This window comes from Pleurodeles waltl, chromosome 3_1, assembly GCF_031143425.1.
Source record: "Pleurodeles waltl isolate 20211129_DDA chromosome 3_1, aPleWal1.hap1.20221129, whole genome shotgun sequence".
NCBI classification, from domain to species: domain Eukaryota; kingdom Metazoa; phylum Chordata; class Amphibia; order Caudata; family Salamandridae; genus Pleurodeles; species Pleurodeles waltl.
This window is the reverse complement of record NC_090440.1, coordinates 957,921,559-957,942,027: the sequence shown is the minus strand read 5'-3', so window position 1 is coordinate 957,942,027 and position 20,469 is coordinate 957,921,559.

Sequence of the window (20,469 nt, the reverse complement as noted above, 5' to 3'; positions counted from 1 at the left end):
CTATGGAACTGTGAGGGGTGAGCTAGGCTTAGTAGGGTCCACAACTGTTTAAAATATCAAGCACTATCAGCAGATCACTAAAATATGCATGCATTAATAAGTACAAATTGAAAAGATTGAAATGGACTATAAATATGAATTAATTTTAACGGAGGCAAAAAATGATATTGCTATCTTTCTATTAATTTGTGGGGGCTGGGGGAGAACAGCAAAAGGAATCTAGCATGAATGATTGCTTCCACAAGTGTCTGCAATGTACAAAATCCTGCAGTTATCTCCCCAGACGGCATCCGCCCCAGATTGGTCAACACCACAGGCTTGCTGCTCACCAAATAACTATGCACCCTTTTCTTAATATGGGAAAGAAACATCCCACATAGACAGTAAAGAGGTTGAGAAGGGGGAAAACAGAGGCTTAAAGCAGCACTTTGTGTGCCTTAACATGAAGTGGATACATTGGATTTACAATAGTAATGACGTATTCTGTCTCTATCAGTTTTTCCATGGATCTTTGGAGTGCAAGGGCAACATGCTCAGAACCAGTTTATCAGGCAGTCAACAAAAACAAGTCTTTGGTTCGCTAAGGCTGCAAGAGGCAGTCGCTTCTCTGGTGATCTATGCCAGTTCGTCAATGAGGTCACAGGCAAGGAGTGACAACTGCCTGCAGTCATCATCCTCTATATTGGTGGCAACGATTAGCAATGTTGAAAGAAGAATCTTCTTTGAAAACTTTGTGAGGAGAATGTTATGATTTGCTAAAATGTGTCTGGGCTTGGCTATTGTGGGGTCCCATGTCATCCTGAGGGATAGTCTGGAGGTGGGACTGGTCTTCTAAGAGCCTGAATTAATTGAATTAGTCAGGCATCTGGAACAAGACACAGTTGTTAAACATGGGTTGTCAAAGACAGTTCCTTGTACTGCCTCCATGTGAGTTGTTTTTCACATAGATAAGACAACAAGTGGTCCGGGAATAATTTGGTGGCAATTTTATTCATGCATTGTTCACAATATATGGCAACAGAGTTTGAGGAAGGCCTGGTCAGTCAGGAAACCACCCAGGGCTGGGGCGGCGGAGGAGTCATGTTTGGCCACAAAACAGGTAGGCAACCTTGGCATCAAGGATATAAGTAAGGCAAATTCGGGATGAAATCAGTTTTGAAGCCTTTAGCTGAAGCTGGGGTGGGGGGTACTACAGTCTTTATTGGGAGGCTGGGGACATCCGCTAACGAGGTTGTCCATAGCTGGCCAGGGTACTCTATTACACAGTTCTGGGGATACTGGCTGGTGGTGGGGTGCGCCAGAGGGCCAAAGTATGGCCTGGCTGCCTAGGCCCATCTCCCAATGGGTGCTGGGGGGGAAATCCGTGTATTGGGTTGGCTCTGGCATGGTTGTTTGGGGGACCAGCTGTTATGATGGCCCAATCTCCCTTGTCTTGATGGGGCAAGTGAGTTTGCCTTGTCAAGGACAACTTTTTGAGGGACCAGCAGAGTTTCATCACGAGTCCAAATCAATTGAATCAGTCGATGCCACAAGGGGCCTTAGGGGCAGTTAACCATGACTCCATTTGTGTATTTTGTATCTTGCTAGAATTGTTTTAATGTATTCGTTATGGACTATTTGCTAGGGATTTCTTGTATTAATTACGCCCATGTTTTAATCATGATCCTATTCTGTACATTTTGTAACTAAATATAAGAAAGAGAAATTTGTTGTGTTTGAGATGTAATAAATACGCCAGAGAATGTTTTATTCTCTAATGCAATAATGTCTTCTTGCATTGTGTCCTTTTGCAGAATCAGTTCTACATTTATTGGTGTATAATGTCTGAATGGTTTGAGATATGACCGGTCTCGCTACGGTCCTCCACTTGTTTGTTAAGAACCATCTTGAGATCCTACAACAATCATAGAAATTGCTGACTTTTAGTGATGCCTTTAAGGTGCTGTGACAAGCCGTGACCTAAATTTGGACTTAGATATGCATGTTATTACCCAGGCACCCTGATATTGTTTGTTTGTATACATGAAGGAGCCACCGGTCTGCCATTTCATGCTCACAGATGGAAAGGCATAATCCTCATAAGCCAAGATAGTAATTGCTTGCTGGAAATATGTTGGCAACCATTATAGTCCGGAAGATATTACGTTCTCAAATGCAGTTACATGTTTAGTAGCTGCTAGTGGAAACACAGGCCCATGTCAAAGCAGGGGTGTTGACCACCCCCAACCCCCTGCTCAGCCGCACTGGGAGAGAGGTGTGGGCCACTTCTACCATGCATCTTGGCATAATTAACACAAAAGGGTTGGAAGGTGAGTGAGTGAATGGATGGATGGATTGATGGATGTTTAAGTAAAACAGTGGATGGGTGAGTGATTGTGTGGAGAAATAGATGCATGGGTGACGGAGTGAAAGTATGAATTTAAGGATCAATGAGTGAAAGAGAGGAAAGATGAATGAAAGGAAGGATGGGTGTGTGTGAAAGGGTGGATGGATGGGTATGTGAAAGAGTGGATGGATGGATGATGAAAGGGTAATAGACTGTGGATGGATGAGTGAAAGGATGGATGGATAAACAGATTGAAGGGATGGATGCATGGATGAGTGAATGGATGGATGGATGAGTGAAAGGATTGATGTAGGGATGGATGAGTGAGTGAAAGGGTGGAATGACTCAAAGGCAGGATCGATGGATGACTGAATGAAAGGGTGGACGGGTAAATGGAGGGATGAGTGAGTGAAAGGATGTGTGATGATGGAAAAAGTAAAAAGATGGATGTGAGTGAATGGTGGTTGGATGGATGGATGAGTGAGTGAAAGGGTGGATGAATAAACTGGTTGAAGGGGTCAATGAATGGATGGGTGAAAGAATGGATGGATGAGTAAAAGGATTGATATAAGGATAAAGTAGGTAAAGAATGGATGAATGAGTGAAAGGGAGGATAGATGGATGGCTGGATGAAAGTATGGGCAGATGGATGAGTGAAAGGGTAAATAGATGGATGGATAAGTGAGTGAAAGGATGATGATGTCGGAAAGGTTGAAAAGATGGATGGATTTGAGTGAATGGTGGATGGGTGTGTAAGTGAAAAAGTGTGTGGATAGATGTATCAATGAATGAGTGAAAAACGTATGTCAGGATGGATGAGTGAAAGAAAGAATGGATTGATGAATAAGTGAAAGAGTGGATGGATTAATAATGAGAGGATGGATGATGGATCAATGAGCTAAAGGATGGAACAATGAGTTTAAGAGTAAATGGATGAATTGATGAGTGGATGGATGTCTCAGTGAAAGGGTGGCTGGATGAGTGAATGAAAGAATGGATGATAACGGAAAGGGTAAAAAGACTGATGGAGGTGAGTGAATGATGGATGGATATGTAAGTGAAAAGGTGTGTGGATAGATTTATTGATGAATGAGTGAAAGAATGTATGTAAGGATGGATGACTGAAAGGAAGGATGGATTGATGGATGAGTGAAAGGGTGGATGGATTGATGGATGAGTGAAAGGGTGGATGGATTAATGATGAGAAGATGGATGGATGAATGAGTGAAAGGATGGATCAATGAGTAAAAGGGTAAATGAATGGATTGATGAGTGGATGAATGGATCTACTCAGTGAAAGGGTGGATGGATGAGTGAAAGGATGTACGGATGGGTGAGTGTAAGGATGGATGAGTAAAAACATTGATGGATGTGGGAAAGGGAGAATAGATGGATGGCTGGATGAAATGGAGCACAGATGGAAGAGTGAAAGGGTGACTAGATGGATGAATGCATGAATGGGTGGATGGATGGATGAGTGAAAGGATAAATGGATGAGTGGATCAATGCATCAAAGGGTGGATGATAAGTGAAAGAAGGGATGCCTGAGAGAAAGGATGAATGGATGAGTGAAAGAGGATTGATGGATGTTTGGGATGAAAGGATTGATGGATGAGTGAAAGGGTGGATGGATGAGCAAAAGGGTGGATGGATGACTGTAAGGATGGATGAATGGATGAAAGGGGGATGGATAAGTGAAAGGATGGGTGATTGAGTAAAAGAATGACTATGTTTGATGGATAGGTATTAAGATATGTGGATAGTTATAGATATGGATTTGAGAATGGATTGAATGAACGTTGGAAAGAAAGATTGAATGGGTGATAGAATGTAAGGTGAAATGGTGATTATCAGCGGTTGGATGGAAGAATGAAAAGATGATGGACAGATACTTAGATAGAAGAGAAAAGCAGGCTCTTCTGCAGAGGGTTGCAATGTCTTGCTTCGCTTGCTTGGTGCCATAAGTGCTTTGGTTCAAAATGGGGGTATTTTAATTTTCTGGCTACTCCCTTGAGTCAAAATGGTCTGTATGGTACGTCAAATCCTATATGGAACAGACAATTTTTCACATGGACATAATTAAGTGCTATGTGTCAAGCCATGTGCTAAAGTCATCCAAAAAAGGGCTGCTGTTTGCCACGCAATTTAAATTTGGCAGTATTAAAAAACAAAAGCTTTTGTGTTAAGGACCTCCTCACTTGTAAGAGACCCCACTTCCTTTAAGGCTTGAAAAATGTTGTAGGTGGAAGGCAGGGTCTTCACACAAGACCCTGGAGCCATTAAAGTAAATGCACATTCTTTATTTAATGTTAGGCCTTTAGGTTACAGACGCAGTCCTATTACAGTTCTATAATTCGTACAACTGTATTCAGCTTCCAGGTTTCGCTAAGCACATAGACCCCAACATTCTGTGGATCTCACAGAATTCACACTTGACATTCTATAGTGTGCTCACTGAGCCCATGCATACGGAAACACATCACGTTTAGCCCTGAGAAAAATTTAAATTACGTCAGTGTAAATCTCAGAATTTCATATTACACTTGTTATATGAAATTCCCAAAATGATGCCATTATACCACTTTGTGCAATTACGTGCGATTTGTAATAAAATTCACAACAAATGTTGCATTTACAGTATTTCACAGTAAACATTTACCGCTAAAGCACAGGAACAACAGAACCTGAGCAGCTGTTATTCGCGGGGCTCTTATTTAAATATATCCTCCTGCCAGAAATTGACTCCGGGATGCACTCCAAATCCCCACACTGAAGCTAATTAGCTACCCCAGGTGCAGTTGGAACACAATAGCAGAAGCAGACTGGACTAACACCCTTAGAGCCAACCAATCATATTGACATAAAGGAGAAGATGGAGGTAGCCAGGACACGAATGCAAGAAACACCTACAAATCTGTGCTTTAAAAAAATGACACCCACATCAAAGAGGCCAGGAAAGAAGCCCTTGCATTAGGACTAGAAACCAGCCCTAATAACTGCAAAGAGCTCATCAGCATCATGAGAGAATTAACCAACCTCTCAGCAGCCACCAACACCATCACCTCATCACAGGACCCCTGCTACAACCTCTCTGACTTCTTTCACAACAAAATTCTCAGGGTCTACAGCACCTTCGACCCCAACATATGACAGATGATCTCAACAACCGGCTGCCCACTGCCACCAAGTTTGACCACCAGCTAACAAACTAGAGCCCCTCACCCCAGAAGACACTGCCCAAATCATGAAAACAGTCCACTCAGGGGCTCCCACCGACCCTTCCCCACCACATCTACAACTTAGGAGGAACACTGATCAACTTCAACCTCACCACCATCATCTATGCCTCCATCCATAGCAGAACCTTCCGAGACAACTGAAAACATGCAGAGGTCACAGCTCTCCAGAAGAATCCTTCGGCAGACCCAGAAGAGCTCAGCAACTACAAACCCCCCTCGCTCATGCACTTCCCATCCAAAGTCATGGGAAAAGCAATCAACAGGCAACTCCTCAGACACCTATAAAAGCACCATCTCCTAACCATCACTCAGTCAGGTGTTCACAGCAACCATATCACAGAAACCACCCTCATCATAGCAACTTACAACATCCAGACCATTATGGACAAAGGGTAAACCAAAGCTCTCTTCCTGCTCGACTTGTCGGGGGCTTTCGACAACGTCTTCCACGGCAAGACTCCGCAACTCTGGAATAGAAGGACCTGTCCTGAGGTGGCTTGCCTCTTTCCTCTCTGACAGAACCTAAGGAGTCATTCACCTCCAGACCCAAAGTTCTTATCTGTGGAGTCCCTCAAGGGTAATCGCTGAACCCAACCCTTTTTAACGTCTACACAGCACCACTCTCCCATTTCATAAGATACCAAGGAACCCACATTGTGTCCTACATAGACAATACTCAGCTCATCCTCTACCTCACAGACAACAACCACACCACAAGGACCAATTACACAACCTGGATGTCAGGCATGGCAAACTGGATGTAACAAGACTGCCTAAAACTCCACACCAACAAAATGGTAGTCCTTATTTTCGGGAACAAGATTTCTCTGTGGGACTCCTCCTGGTGGCCAGCTGATCTAAGACCTGCACCACCTCCTCAGACCATGCCAGAAAACTCATCATCATCTAGGACGACAAACTCACGATGACCAAACAGGTGAATGCTGTAACCTCTTTCTGCTTTCTCATCCTACATATGCTCCATGAGGTATTCAAATCGTTCCCCAAAAACACCAGACATACGTTCACCCAGACCCTCCTCACTAGCAGAGTGGACTACGGCAAAGCACTTTGCACCAGTATCCCAAACCAACTCATACAAAGACCCCAGACTACCCAGAATGCTGCTGCCATACTCCTGCTTGACATCCCCTGCAGCACACACACCATACTGTCCCTCTGAGAACTACACTGGATAGCCATCGCGAAGAGTTTCCAATTCAAACTGCTCATCCAAGCCCACAAAGCTCCTCAAAATTCCTGACCTTCTTATTTCAACCACCACCTTAACTTGCACCACCCAACTATGCAATTGCTCTAGGCCGCACTGTTTCTCACACTGATACCATGCATCCACAGAAGCAAAATAGGAGGACGCTCTTTTTCCCACATTGCTGCCAAAACCTAGAACTTTCCCCATCACATCAGGACTACCCCATCTCTCTTTGAGTTCCGTAAGAAACTGAAGACCTGGCTGTTCAACTAGGAGCTCCGATTGGCCTACATGTCTGCTCTAGCGCCTGGATGCCCCCTCGGGTGTTAAGTGCACTATACAAATTCCCATAACATAACATAACAAAGACATTCATAGTTCAGAAAAATCTGTAATACTGCCTCTTCAAATAGGACTGTTACTCTCACTGTGGAGTTTGTGCAGCACATATTAATGGCAAGATTGTGATTCAGTATGCATCCTGTTTTGAATGTTGCTACATTCCCTTATAGAGGCACATATACCAAGAAACATAAACTGTCAAGGTTGTCAGTCTAGCTTATTCACACATATGCATTCAGATACTTTTCAGCTGGATCCCCACTTGTGGCTGATGTTACATAATGGTGTTGTGGTGGTGGAAGCACCCTTATATTACAACATATGCTGCTGGGATCCCTTGCCACTGGGGATTCATATGGTGAGATGAGGGCATCAGTGTTGATTTAGTGCCCATTTGTCTGGTGCTTCAGCGCACATATGAATTTAGAAGAGTAAGATAAAAATAAAATTAAGAGGAGAATGAAAAATAAATAATAAAGCAAATGAATGGAGGAATGAATAGTTGCATTGGTTCTGGCACACAAATCGTTATATATCAGTTATAGTAGTAAGCTGTAAGGGGACAAAAAGGAAAACCAGCATCCATGAATTGCAAGCATGGAGCAGTAGATGACAGGCAGTAAGCTTTTAAGCTTGCCCACGTGGATCCTTTTGCTTCACATTTGGTGAAATGTGTTGGGACTCTGTGGCACGTGTCAAGTCTCCATAATCCTAGCCTTCTTAGAGTTAGCTCATAATCAGTTTGGCAGCCATCTTTGGGAAGGTTGCTGGTCATCAATACTGAGTACGGCAAAGCCAAACCTTCGCAATAGCTTCTGCATGCCATTGTCCCTTATGGATAAAGCACAGCAGAAACAAGGGAACAATGGAGGAGTATGCATTTTTAAACAGAGGTTATCCACCACACAAAACAAAGTCTCATCATGCTTCTCAAGACAATGGGAGCACAGTACACCTGTGAAATATCAGGGGAATCTGTGTTACTTGCCAACCACATGAGAAGCACAGCTAAACTAGGAAGTCCAGGAGATCTAGGAAGTCTGAAGACCGGGAGTGAACAATGAGCAGGATCCAATGCAGGGGGAACAAACAAGGCATCCAAGCATGCACAGAAGAACGAAAAACAACTATGGGGGTCATTCTGACCTTGGCGGTCCATGACCGCCATGGCGGAGTGCGGCGGAAGCACAGCCAACAGGCTGGCGGTGCTTCCTGGGCGATTCTGACCGCGGCGGTAAAGCTGCGGTCGGAAAAGGGGAGCCGGCGGTTTCCCGCCGGTTTCCCGCTGGCCCAGGGAACCCGCCATGGCGGCGCTGCTTGCAGCACCGCCATGGGGATTCCGACCCCCTTACCACCAGCCTGTTTCTGGCGGTGTGCACCGCCAGAACCAGGATGGCGGGAACGGGTGCCGTGGGGTCCCTGGGGGCCCCTGCACTGCCCATGCCACTGGCATGGACAGTGCAGGGGCCCCCTAACAGGGCCCCACAAAGATCGCGACGGGTGCCACTGCACCCGTCGCACCCATTCAACTCCGCCGGCTCCATTCCGAGCCGGCTTTATTGTTGACGGGGCTGTCCCGCTGGGCCGGCCGGCGGTCTTCTGGCTGTCGCCCGCCGGCCCAGCGGGAAAGCCGGAATGACCGCTGCGGTCTTTTGACCGCGGTGCGGTCTTTCGGCGGGAACCGCTTGGCGGGCGGCGACCGCCGCGGTCAGAATGACCGCCTATGTGTGAAAAGGAATTGCTAGTTAGGAGCTTGGGGCATATTTAACAAAGAGTTGTGCTGCTCTTGCACCATGTAAGATAGATTTATCAAGCCACGCAAGACAACCTTACATGACCTTGTCTGGCTTGATAAATCTAGAGTGACTCAACGCAGCATAAATCACTGCGTTGCATTATTCTGCCCTAGAAAGGCGTTCCATGGGTGAAGCATGGTTGTTTCTATGCATCTACCCATGGATTTTGGTGCATTCCCAGATTTTCCATTACTGGTAAACCTGGGAATGTGTCAAAATCTTGCACCTACCCAGGTGAAGTCTAACAAGAACAAAAACAATCCTGCCAATGCTGTGGTAAATCGTTTTTCGTTTTATTGGAACTCAGGAGGTTAGCTTAGCCCTTTGGCTTGCTGGCCTGTGCCCCATCACTTAGGCCCTCTGTCAATATACAGCCACACACAAGTCTGCCAGCCCAAAGGTCAGTGATAAACTGGCGGTACCAAAACCCACACCGTTACGCCAACAGAACTAACCCCACAGCATTGTAACCCACGAATCACCAGAGTGGACATTCAACCATGGTAAACCGTTGGCGGTACATACTGCAGCGCTCAAAATACATACACATATACAAAACAACACTACATAGGACAATTCAAACTACACACACCTTACACACATACACCACACCCACACACCACTATAAAACACACACCCACACTACCCACAACCCCTTATGACTCAAAAATATTGCCAACTGAGGGAGACAGACCAACAGCACCCACAGAACCAGAGACACAAAACACCATCACCCATACACCATCCACGTACCTTACAGCACACACCCCAACACATCACTCCACACACCCTCACACACACCACTCACACTACACCCATGGCACCACAAAGACACCCCAGGTTCTCAGAGGAAGAGCTAAGGGTCATGGTGGAGGAAATCATCAGTGTAGGGCCACAGCTATTCGGATCACAGGTGCAGCAGACATCCATTGCCAGGAAGATGGAGCTATGGTGGAGGATCGTGGACAGGGTCAACGCTGTGGGACAGCCCCCCAGAACAAGGGATGACATCAGAAAGAGGTGGAACGACCTACGGGGGGAGGTGTGTTCCGTGGTAGCAAGACACCAGATAGCAGTACAGAGGACTGGCGGTGGACCACCACCTTCTCCCCACAACTAACAACATGGGAGGAGCAAGTCTTGGCAATACTGCATCCTGAGGGCCTGGCAGGAGAAGCAGGAGGACTGGACTCTGGTAAGTCAAATCTTTACTACTTTCACCACCCTACCTGCATGCCATCACATACCCCCACTCTCACCCTCACCCTCATTCCCATCACTCCACCACCTCCCTCACACCCCACCTTCACAACCCACCCCTCCCACAACCAAGCCCTGCATGCAACAACAATGCATGGACCCCCATCACAGATGTGCATGGACACCCATCACCAAAGCATGCACACTTGAGACAATCACCTAGCCCACCAAATCACCACTCACACAAGCCTAAGCTGCCAGTGCAATAACAATCATAGAGGGCAACACACCCATGCACAAGATGGCACATGCAGAAACAATAACACTGCATTTACATCCCCACAGGTCCCCCATCCAATGTCACCGGAGAGGAGGTGTCAGCAACTTCCTGTCCCCCCACAGAAGAGGCCCACAGTGATGACAGCAACTCTGTATGCCTGGATCTGGATGACCAACCTGGCCCATTAGGGACCTCCGGACAATCGCATACCCAGACACAGTCCCATACCACCACAGAGCCTATCCCTCAGGAAACACCACAGCACCCAACCAGCAGGCCCATACCACTGTCCCCAAGACACATCAATCATCAGTGTGTCCAACACTACAGGGACCCCAGGCCATACCACAAACACAGGATGATCAGGGACCTGGGGTCAGTGGGCACACAGTTCAGGGGACAGAGGCACAGGACAACAGGGAAGCTGGGAGGACTCCTGTGCGACAGGGGGAGGACAGGCCCAGGGAACCGACTCTCCACGAGGCACTCACCAACATCCTGGGAGCATACCACCATTCCCAGGAGACGATGGGACAGATACCGGCCAAGTTGCAGGAGACCCAGCGGCTGCAGGAGGGACAGTACTTGGGGATCAGGGAAGACCTAAGGGACATCCACACCACCCTGGTCACCATTGCAGGGGTGCTGGCAGACATGGCCAACACCAGGAGGGAGGCAGTGGCACACCAATGGGCTCCTGACACTAGCCACACCGATGAACAGCCTTCCACCTCTGCTGACGCTAGTGGACAGGAGGCCCAGTCACAGGAACAACAGGCCATCAGCACCCCTCCCTCTGCTGAAGGAGAACCACCCCGCAAACGGTCCCTGCGATCCAGGCAGAAGCCAGAGAATATTGCCAAGACCCCTGCCAGGATATAAGACTCTCCTGAATGTCACCCTTGTGCCCCACTCTCTCACCATGTCCATCTTGAACTGCCATTGCTTCACTTCCTATGACCCCTTGGACAATGCACCTGTGATACAAATAGACTGAAACTTTGCCCTGGACTCTCCTCCACCACTACCCCAGCCCATTGCAATACCCCCTCGACTTATTAGCACATAAATAAACACCCCTGTAAAAAATACAAGTATTGAGTCTGTCAATTGATTGAACTATGTATTCATTTAACAAGCTGTAAACATTGCAATTCAAATGTACAGTCATGTATACATAGGAATAACCAGTAGTTGGCTGCATTCAACACACCAGGAGCCAGAGTGGGGCAGGGATATCTGAAAATAGACACGCCAAAGTGTACAGTAAGTGGCCATAGTAGTTGGAAAATCAGCCTGCCAGTGACAACATCCAACACAAAACTGTCAATGCAAGGTGAATTAGAAATGTCTTACCTGTGTGTCACTGGAAGTACTGTCGTATGATTGCTGTTCTGTTGCCCTCATTCTCATCCTCTGCCTCCTCTTCGTCACTGTCCACGGGGTCCACTGATGCCACACGACCATCTCCAGCCTCATCCTCCTGCAAAAAAGGCACCTGGTGACGTAAGGCAAGGTTGTGCAACATACAGCATGCCACGATGATCTGGCAGACCTTCTTGGGTGAGTAGCACAGGGAACCACCTGTCAGATGGAGGCACCGAAACATGGCCTTCAGGAGGCCGAATGTCCTCTCTATAATCCTTCTTGTTCGCCCATGTGCCTCATTGTAACGTTCCTCTGTCCTTGTCCTGGGATTCCTCACAGGGGTCAGTAGCCATGAGAGGTTGGGGTAACCAGAGTCACCTGCAAATATTGAGGAATATCTGTTAGCTAAACACTAACCCTTAGGGCCAACCCCATAGCCATACACCAACATATACTGGGTGGGAACCATGGGCTCACCTATTAGCCACACCCAGTGTGTCTGGAGTTGAGCCATCACATATGGGATGGTGGTATTCCTCAGGATAAAGGCATCATGCACAGAATGAGGATACTTTGCATTGACATGGGAGATGTACTGGTCCGCCAGACACACTATCAGAACATTCATTGAGTGAAAGCTCTTTCGATTTCCGAACACCTGTTCATTTCTCCGGGGGGGTTCGGGGACAAAGGCAATATGTGTACCATCAATTGCCCCAATAATGGTGGGGATATGTCCCATTGCATAGAAGTCAGCTTTCACTATGGCCAAATCCTCCACCTGGGGGAAAACAAAGTAGCTCCGCATCTGTTTCATCAGGGCAGACAACACTCTGGTCAGCACTATTGAGAACATTGGCTGTGATATTCCTGCTGCCAAGCCCATTGTCACTTGGAAAGAACCAGTTGCCAAGAAATGGAGCACAGATAGCACCTGCACATGACGGGGGATCCCAGTGGGGTGATGGATAGCAGATATCAGGTCAGGCTCCAATTGGGTACACAGCTTTTGGATTGTGGCCCTGTCAAGTCTGTAAGTGAGGATAATGTGCCTGTCCTCCATATTTGCCAAGTCCACCGGGGGTCTGTACAGGGGGGATGTCTCCATCTCCTATTCATCTGCAGCGGTTGCAATCTAGGGGGAAAAACGGGGAGCAGCTGGTCAGTATTCAACATTTCCAAACTGTACCCTGCATTGCATGTTGTGACTGAAACAGTATGTTGTTGGATAGGCCCAAATGGTGCCTATGTGTACAGTGATGCAGGTAGGTGCCATGGCCTGCCCCCCCCTGAAATTGCGTCTGCCTGTCCTGTGTGGATGGACAGGACGAAATTAGGTAATGCCGCTGACGTTGTGTACCATTGCGGGAGGCGGTCGAGTACCGCCATGCAACTCCTCATTGGTTGTCATTGGGTCCTATGGGTTACAGTGGCCAATGGTGATATACGCCGGCGGTGAAGGTATGCACCGCCGCGGACGTGACCGCCATTTTCTATCTGTTCTCTCACTTGCTACCTGACCTTCAACAGGAGAGGACCTACACTGCAAGTGCTGCTGTGACCTGTGTCTGGAACCGACCATGGCTTGAATCACTGGGAAAGGGCCCCTGCTTCACCGTTGTGAAGTTGGAGAGACTGGTGGATGGGGTCCTACACCGGTACCGAAAGCTGTATGGGCCTCCAGACCAACAGGTGAGTACACTGTGAGCACAATGCATGGGGCATGAATGCAGGAGTGCTGTGTGTGAGGGCCTCGTGTAAGGGGGGTGGAAGGGTCCTGGGCAGCATGCTGCATGTATGGTGGGCAATGTCTGTGCGTAAGGGGATGTGAGGAATATGGTGGGCCATGAGTGTAAGAGGCCGAACGGTATGGCTGATACCTTTTTCTATGTTTATTTGTCTGCAGGTCAGCGCCCATCAGAAAAAGGGTACATGGCGGGCCGTCCCCAAGGAGGTGCAGGTTTACGGCAGGCAGAGCACCAACTGTCGCAAACGGTGGGAGGACCTGAGACAATGGGCATGGAAGACGGTGGAGGCCCAGCTGGAGGTGGCCTCCCAACGAGGAAAGGGTGTCCATCAAACCATGACCCCCTTCATGTTCCGCATGCTGGCAGTGGTCTATCCGGAGCTGGATGAGCGCTTGAGGGCATCACAGCAGCCACAAGGGGGTGAGTACAGTTTCCAAATCTACAACTTGCACGTGGTGGGGTGGTCTCCAGGTGGGGGAAGTGGGCCTGTGGATGCCCTAGGCTAGGCCGGACATTGCATGGTAGGTCCCATGTTGGGCAGGGTTCTGATGTAATATTCCTACAACCAAGCTAGTAGGCATCCACTACTAGGCAGGGGTATGTGGGAGCAGTTATGCTGCTATTGGCCTTAGGTATTCCTGTCCTAGGGCTGGTGACTAGCATTGTGACTGGTAGTGCATTGCATAGTGCGTAGGCCTGTTCCCTGTGTGAGTGTGCTGTGTACACCAATGGTGGAGTTGGTGCAGCCATTGACCAAGTGTGTCCTTTGTCTCCCCCTCCCCCTTTTTGTTTTGTCACCCTGTCCTTGTGTGCATTAGCACCCTCTGGCGGAGGAGCAGAGGCACCGGCGACGGAGGGAGCTGCATCCCACATGGCTAAGGAGGCCGAATCCACCGACAGTGAGGGCACCAGTGGGACGGAGGGCGAGGGGAGCACAACGGTGGAGACAGGAGGGGACAGTTCAGACAGTGATACCTCTGCCGATGGAAGCTCCCTGGTGGTGGCAGACATCTCTGTGGCCACCCCAAATGCAGGTATAGCTGCCACCCCTTGTACCAGCACCACCCTCCCAGCAGCCCCTCAGCGAGTTTCCCGTGCCCGCTCACCCAGGAGGGTGGGCATCTCCTTCGCCCCAGGCACCTCAGGCCCTGCCCCAGTTAGCTCTGCTGCCCTGAGTGAGGAGGCTATTGACCTCCTGCGAGCCATCTCTGTTGGGCAGTCAACCATGGTGAATGCCATCCAGGGGATGGCAGCCCATTTGAAACAAACAAATACATCCCTGGAGGGCATTTACTCTGGCATGGCGGCCCAACAGAGATCAATCCAGGCTCTGGCCTCCTCCCTGATGGCAACCATTGTCCCTGTCTCTAGCCTCCCCCCTCCAACTTCCTCTACCCAGTCCCATTCCCCTGAACCCCAACCTATCCGAAGCACACATTCATACCTGCATGCACCCAAGACAACGCAGAGGAGTGGCTCAAGCAACCCACATCATCCCACAGGCACTCACACAAACACCATCCAGAACAGACACACCAACATCCATTGCCTCCACTGTGTCCCCCTACTCCTCCTCCTCCTCGTCCACCGCCCTCCCAGTAGCGTCTCCACTCACACCTGCATGCACTACATCACCATCACACCTATCACTACACACCCCTCACTGGCAGTGACCACCCCCACATCCATACACACATCCCCTGTGTCCTCTCCCACTGTGTCTGTGCCCCCTCCTCCCAAAGTACACAAACGCAAGCACTCAGACACTCAACAGCCATCCACCTCACAACAGCATCCAGCCCATGCACCTGCACCAAAACACAGCAGACTGACACCTCCTACAACCACTCCCTCTTCCTCCACTCCCAGACCTTCACCCTCTTCCCGCCCCAGTGTCCCTAAGAAGCTTTTCCTCTCTGCCATTGACCTCTTCCCCATCCCTCTCCCCCACTGTCCTTCGTGTCGGGCAAAGGTGGTCAAAAACCAGACTAGCACCTCAGCCACCCAGTCCACGGCCACAGTAGTGTCGGCAGCTACTGCAGATGGGAGACGCTCCAGGGAACCAGCCATAACCACTGACAGTGTGCCTGCACCCGCTGCCAAAGGGAAGGACAAGGAGGCACCACCAGCTGTGAAGGGCTAGGGCAAGGAGGCACCACCAGCTGTGAAGGGCAAGGAGGCACCACCAGCTGTGAAGGGCAAGGGCAAGGAGGCACCTCCAGCTGTGAAGGACAAGGGCAAGGAGGCACCACCAGCTGCAAAGGACAAGGGCAAGGAGGCACCACCGGCTGCCAAGGTGAAGGACAAAGAGGCACCACAAGCTAGGAAGGGCAGGGGGCCTGCCCCTGCAAGCAGGAAGGTCAGGAGGCCTGGTGCAGGGACTGAATCTGAGCCCCCACCACCAACCATGGCGGTTCAGCCATCCGAGGCTACAGGGGAAGGGCTTGGGCCTCCCCCCACCACGGGCATTCGGGACACCAGCACCGTGACCAGCATCACTGCCTGCAGCAGTGCCAGCAGCAGCAGCCCCAGTGGGCAGCCGTCCAAGGCTGCAGGGGAAGGGCTGGGGCCTCCCCTCACCATAGGCATTCCCGACACCAGCACCAGCACCACCACCAGCATCGCTGCCTGCAGCAGTGCCAGCAGCAGCAGCCACAGTGGGCAGCCGTCCGAGACTGCAGGGGATGGGCAGAAGCCTCCCCACACCACTGCCAGCACTGCCAGCAGCCCTAGTGGGCAGCCATCCGAGGCTGCAGGGGACGGGCAGGAGCCACCCCCTCCACTGCCAGCACTGCCAGCAGCCCCGGTGGGCAGCCATCCGATGCTGCAGGGGATGGGCAGGAGCCTCCTCCCACCACTGGCATCCCAACACCAGCCCTACCACTGCCACCACTGAGCAGCCATCACCGCTGGCGGGCAGTGTGTAGTCTTGCCTCCATGGACTGTAGTGCATCCTGGCCCCTGCAAATCCTGTGGGTGTGACACCCAGGTGAGAGACTGTGACCTTGCACTCCCCATGTGCTGCATCACAGGCCACAATGCCCCCTCCAGAACCAGTGGAAGAAGCCATCCACTCACCCCCTCCTTGCCAGGATGAAGCACACTTGGCACAAAGCCCCCTATAGAACCAGTGGAAAAAGCCATCTTCTCACCCGCTCCTTGCCAGGATGAAGCACACTGGGCACAAAGCTCTCTCCAGAACCAGTGGAGAAGCCATCCACTAGAGAGACTGTGGCTTTGCACTCCCCAGGACCAGGCAGTGGGCAGACCACCCACTAGAGAGACTGTGGCTTTGCACTCCCCAAGACAGTGTGATGGGCATGTAGCTCCCTCCAGGACCAGTGGTGTTGTTCCATCTTCCGGCCGAGGTGCCCCCGTTCCCCATACCCCTGAGGTGCCTGTGTATTTTTGACCTGATGCCCCTGCAGTGTTCTCTCCGTGTTGTTGCAGGAGTCAAGTGGGGCCTTGGCCTATGTGTTGTGGCCCTGTGGCCCACGGACATTGTGGACTGGGCAGTGTCCCTCCATTTGTATATATGTACATACTGTTTTGATTATGAAGCACAACTTTCTACTATTTTATCTTATTACACTCACTTTAATCAATTCCTTTTGTCCTTGCATTATTCCTGAGGTGTACGGGGTGAAAATGTAATGTTACTGCATCTGTTTGTGTGTATGGTGTTGGGGGTGGGGATGTTGTGTGTTGCGTGCATGTGTCACTTTATTTTTCCTCCCCCCTCCCTTGTGTGCTAGTGGGCAGTACTCACCGTGGTCATCTTCGCTGGTGTTGGTATTCATGGTGAAGATGGCGATAGATAAGCATGGGGAACACCTGCAACTCGGGCTCCATGGCGGAGTGGTATTTCCTTGAGTCTCCAGGGGTGAGTTGTTTCCCTTCTGTGCACTGTTTCTGCCGTGCTTTTGATGTCATTGGTACCTCCCCGGAAAAGGTGGCAGATAGGCCTGTTATAATACTGTGGGCGGTACATTGTCTTCCGCCTGGCTGTTGGCAGTTACCGCCGCAGTGCTTGTTGCTACCGCCGTGGTGGTCGGTGTGTTAAAGTGTCTGTCTGTGTGAGCGGTGTCCGCCGTGATCATAATTCCATTTTTTTACCGCCGGCCTGTTGGCGGTATTACCACCGCTTTATCACCGCCCGCCAGGGTTGTAATGAGGGCCTTAGTGTCTTTTAATCTACTTAGTGTGCTCTGTTTTAGTCCATTTATTTTATTATTTCTTTTGAGATGCCTGCTATTATTTATTGTTAGAGAAATGTTTTGATTTGTATTATCCGTGACACTCTGTGAAGGCGTCACTATCAGCATCATAATCAAGTGATGTACGCAGGTATTCACATCATGTCCCTTTCTTACTTATGTGTGACAGGAGCTTAGTGTACACTTGTTGGGGATTGTTTACATAACTACCGCCACAAGTCTGCCTCCTTATCAATTGTTTGGGAACATACCTGCGTTAGGGGTCCTACATGATCTGTATAAATACATTCCACACAGACAAGGTCATTAGGGGGATTCCTTCTAGATGCCATGTACGTTGCAAGTCACCTTGCTGCAGAAACTCAGCCTTTGTGTCACCACTGAGTCTGACCTAGAGACCTCATTCCAAGGTAACAAGGGTTGGTGGGCACTTCTCATGGACATGGTACTGGCAGATTAGGTTAATCACACCTAGCTCTCATTAGGTTAGAGATTAGGTTCTCTATGCTAGGGATGTTTATTGTAAAATGTTGGGGGTCTTTGTATTCATAATTCTGTCCTTCACAATGATGCTTCTTTTATTGTTCGTTATCCTTATCATTGCAGCTCATGCATTTTACCATAGATTGCAGTCTTTTCAGTAAACCTATTGAAAACTCTCCTCCATCTTCTTCATTGCCTGTGTGTGACTGAGACTTATTGCTAACAAGAAAAAAGGGTAACTTCTGTTTCACCACGACTCCCCTGAGATGTCGCAATCTAGAGTCTATGCGTAAGGCTGGCAGAAATAATTTTCTACTCTTTTTTTGGGGGGGTGAGATACTGCTTGTGAGCTGGAGGGTTGGGCCAACAGTTGCGACTTGTTCTAGGAGTGGCTTAGTCACATACAAACAAAAGTGCTGTCATCCCTAAACCAGTAGTCTCGCTAGGAGCGAGAGTCCAACTGTGACAATGCAGGCACCCTTGCACTATGGTGCAAGGGTGCTTGTGTTGGTGCTAGGTAGCACTTTGTGCACTAGTCGCGGAAAAGACAGAAATACATGGTACAATGTTAGGTATGGGGCATACCTGCCCTTTTCCTATCATGCAGCGCAGCACAGCACAGCAAGGTTATTTGCTGCATGATTTTGTGCAAATATGCCAATTGATACGAACACGCTCCACAGCACAAAGTTTTGCCAGGCATCTGCCTACTGCATCCACCACATCTTATGCTACGTCTCCTGTTCTTCACTAGGAAATGGCACAGTAGCTCTTGTGACATCTTTAAGCTGGAAGCCTGCCATGTGAGTAGTGCTGCTACTGGTATGTTGAAATGGAGTTCCCTGTTTGTTAGAAATGGGGTCTGTGGTTGGCAATCAGTTTGCACCTTGTCCAAGCAGGGACCCTCACTCTAGTCAGGGCAATGGAGATACACCCTTAGATAACCCCTGCTCACCCCCTTGGTAGCTTGGCACAAACAGTTAGGCTTATCTCAAAATCAATGTGTAAAGTATTTGTACCAACACATGCAGTATTACAGTGAAAACACTACAAAATGGATGCTACACCAGTTTAGAAAAATAGGTAATATGTGACTAAATCAAACACGACCAAAATAACAAAAATCCAACATACACAAGTCAAGATATGAATTCTAAAAGAGTCTCACTCCATAGAAAACAATGGAAACATTGATTTTACACAAAAAACTGTTTTATGTCAAAAATAAAGCTGCACGTTCGAGCGTGCATCGGAAAAGTCAGCGATGTGTTGATTCCTTACATGCAAGTGAGGCCCTAAGTTGTTTCTTCTCTGGTCGGGTTGGCGCTGCGTCATTTTCCTCTCCCTCAAGAAAGCAATGCATCGATATCCAGGCAGGGCACCTTGGATCCACGCAGGGTCACAATGACTTTGACGGCCAGCTACGATGTGTGAGAAATCCGGTTGCACATTGTTGAAAAACCGCACTGCGTGGGGTTTGCATTATTATCAGCAGCCGCAAGGGGGTGTTGCTTCGTTTCTCCAGCTGTGATGCGTCGATCTCCCAGCCGCGATGCAAGTGGCGTGTCGTTTTTCAGCCGTGTTGCAGGTGGTGCATCAAACTTTTCCTTGCACGGCTTCCTGTGCATGGATTTCCATCCTTTTTCTACCAGCTTCACCTTTCAGGGGCCCAGTGACTGAATAGGGCACCATTTGGCAGGGCAGGAGTGCCAGCAGAGAGTCCAGGTGCTGGCAGATGAAGTCTTTGATGGCCCTGAGACTTCAAAACAGGAGGCAAGTGCAATCCAAGCCCTTGGATATTATTCTCAAGCAGGAATATACCACAAAGTCCAGTCTTTGTCCCCTTTCACAGGCAGAAGCAGCAACTGCAGGATAGCCCAACAAAGCACAGTCACAGGCAGGGGCAACACTCCTCCTCGGCTCTTCAGCTCTTCTCGTTGGCACATGTTCCTTTTGAATCCAGAAGTGATCTTGAAGTAATCTGGAAATCTGGGGTTTTGGGTCCACTACTTATACCCCTTTCTGCCTTTAAAGTAGGCAAACTTCAATGGAAAGTCTCTGTTGTTCACAAGATCCTGCCTTGCCCAGACATGGCCCCAGACACACACCAGGGGGTTGAAGACTCCATTTTGTGAGGGCAGGCACAGCCCATTCAGGTGTAAGTGACCCTTCCTCCTCCAGTCTAGCTCAGATGGCTCATCGTGATATGCAAGCTGCATACCAGCTCCCTTTGTGTCACTGTCTAGAGGCGATTCAC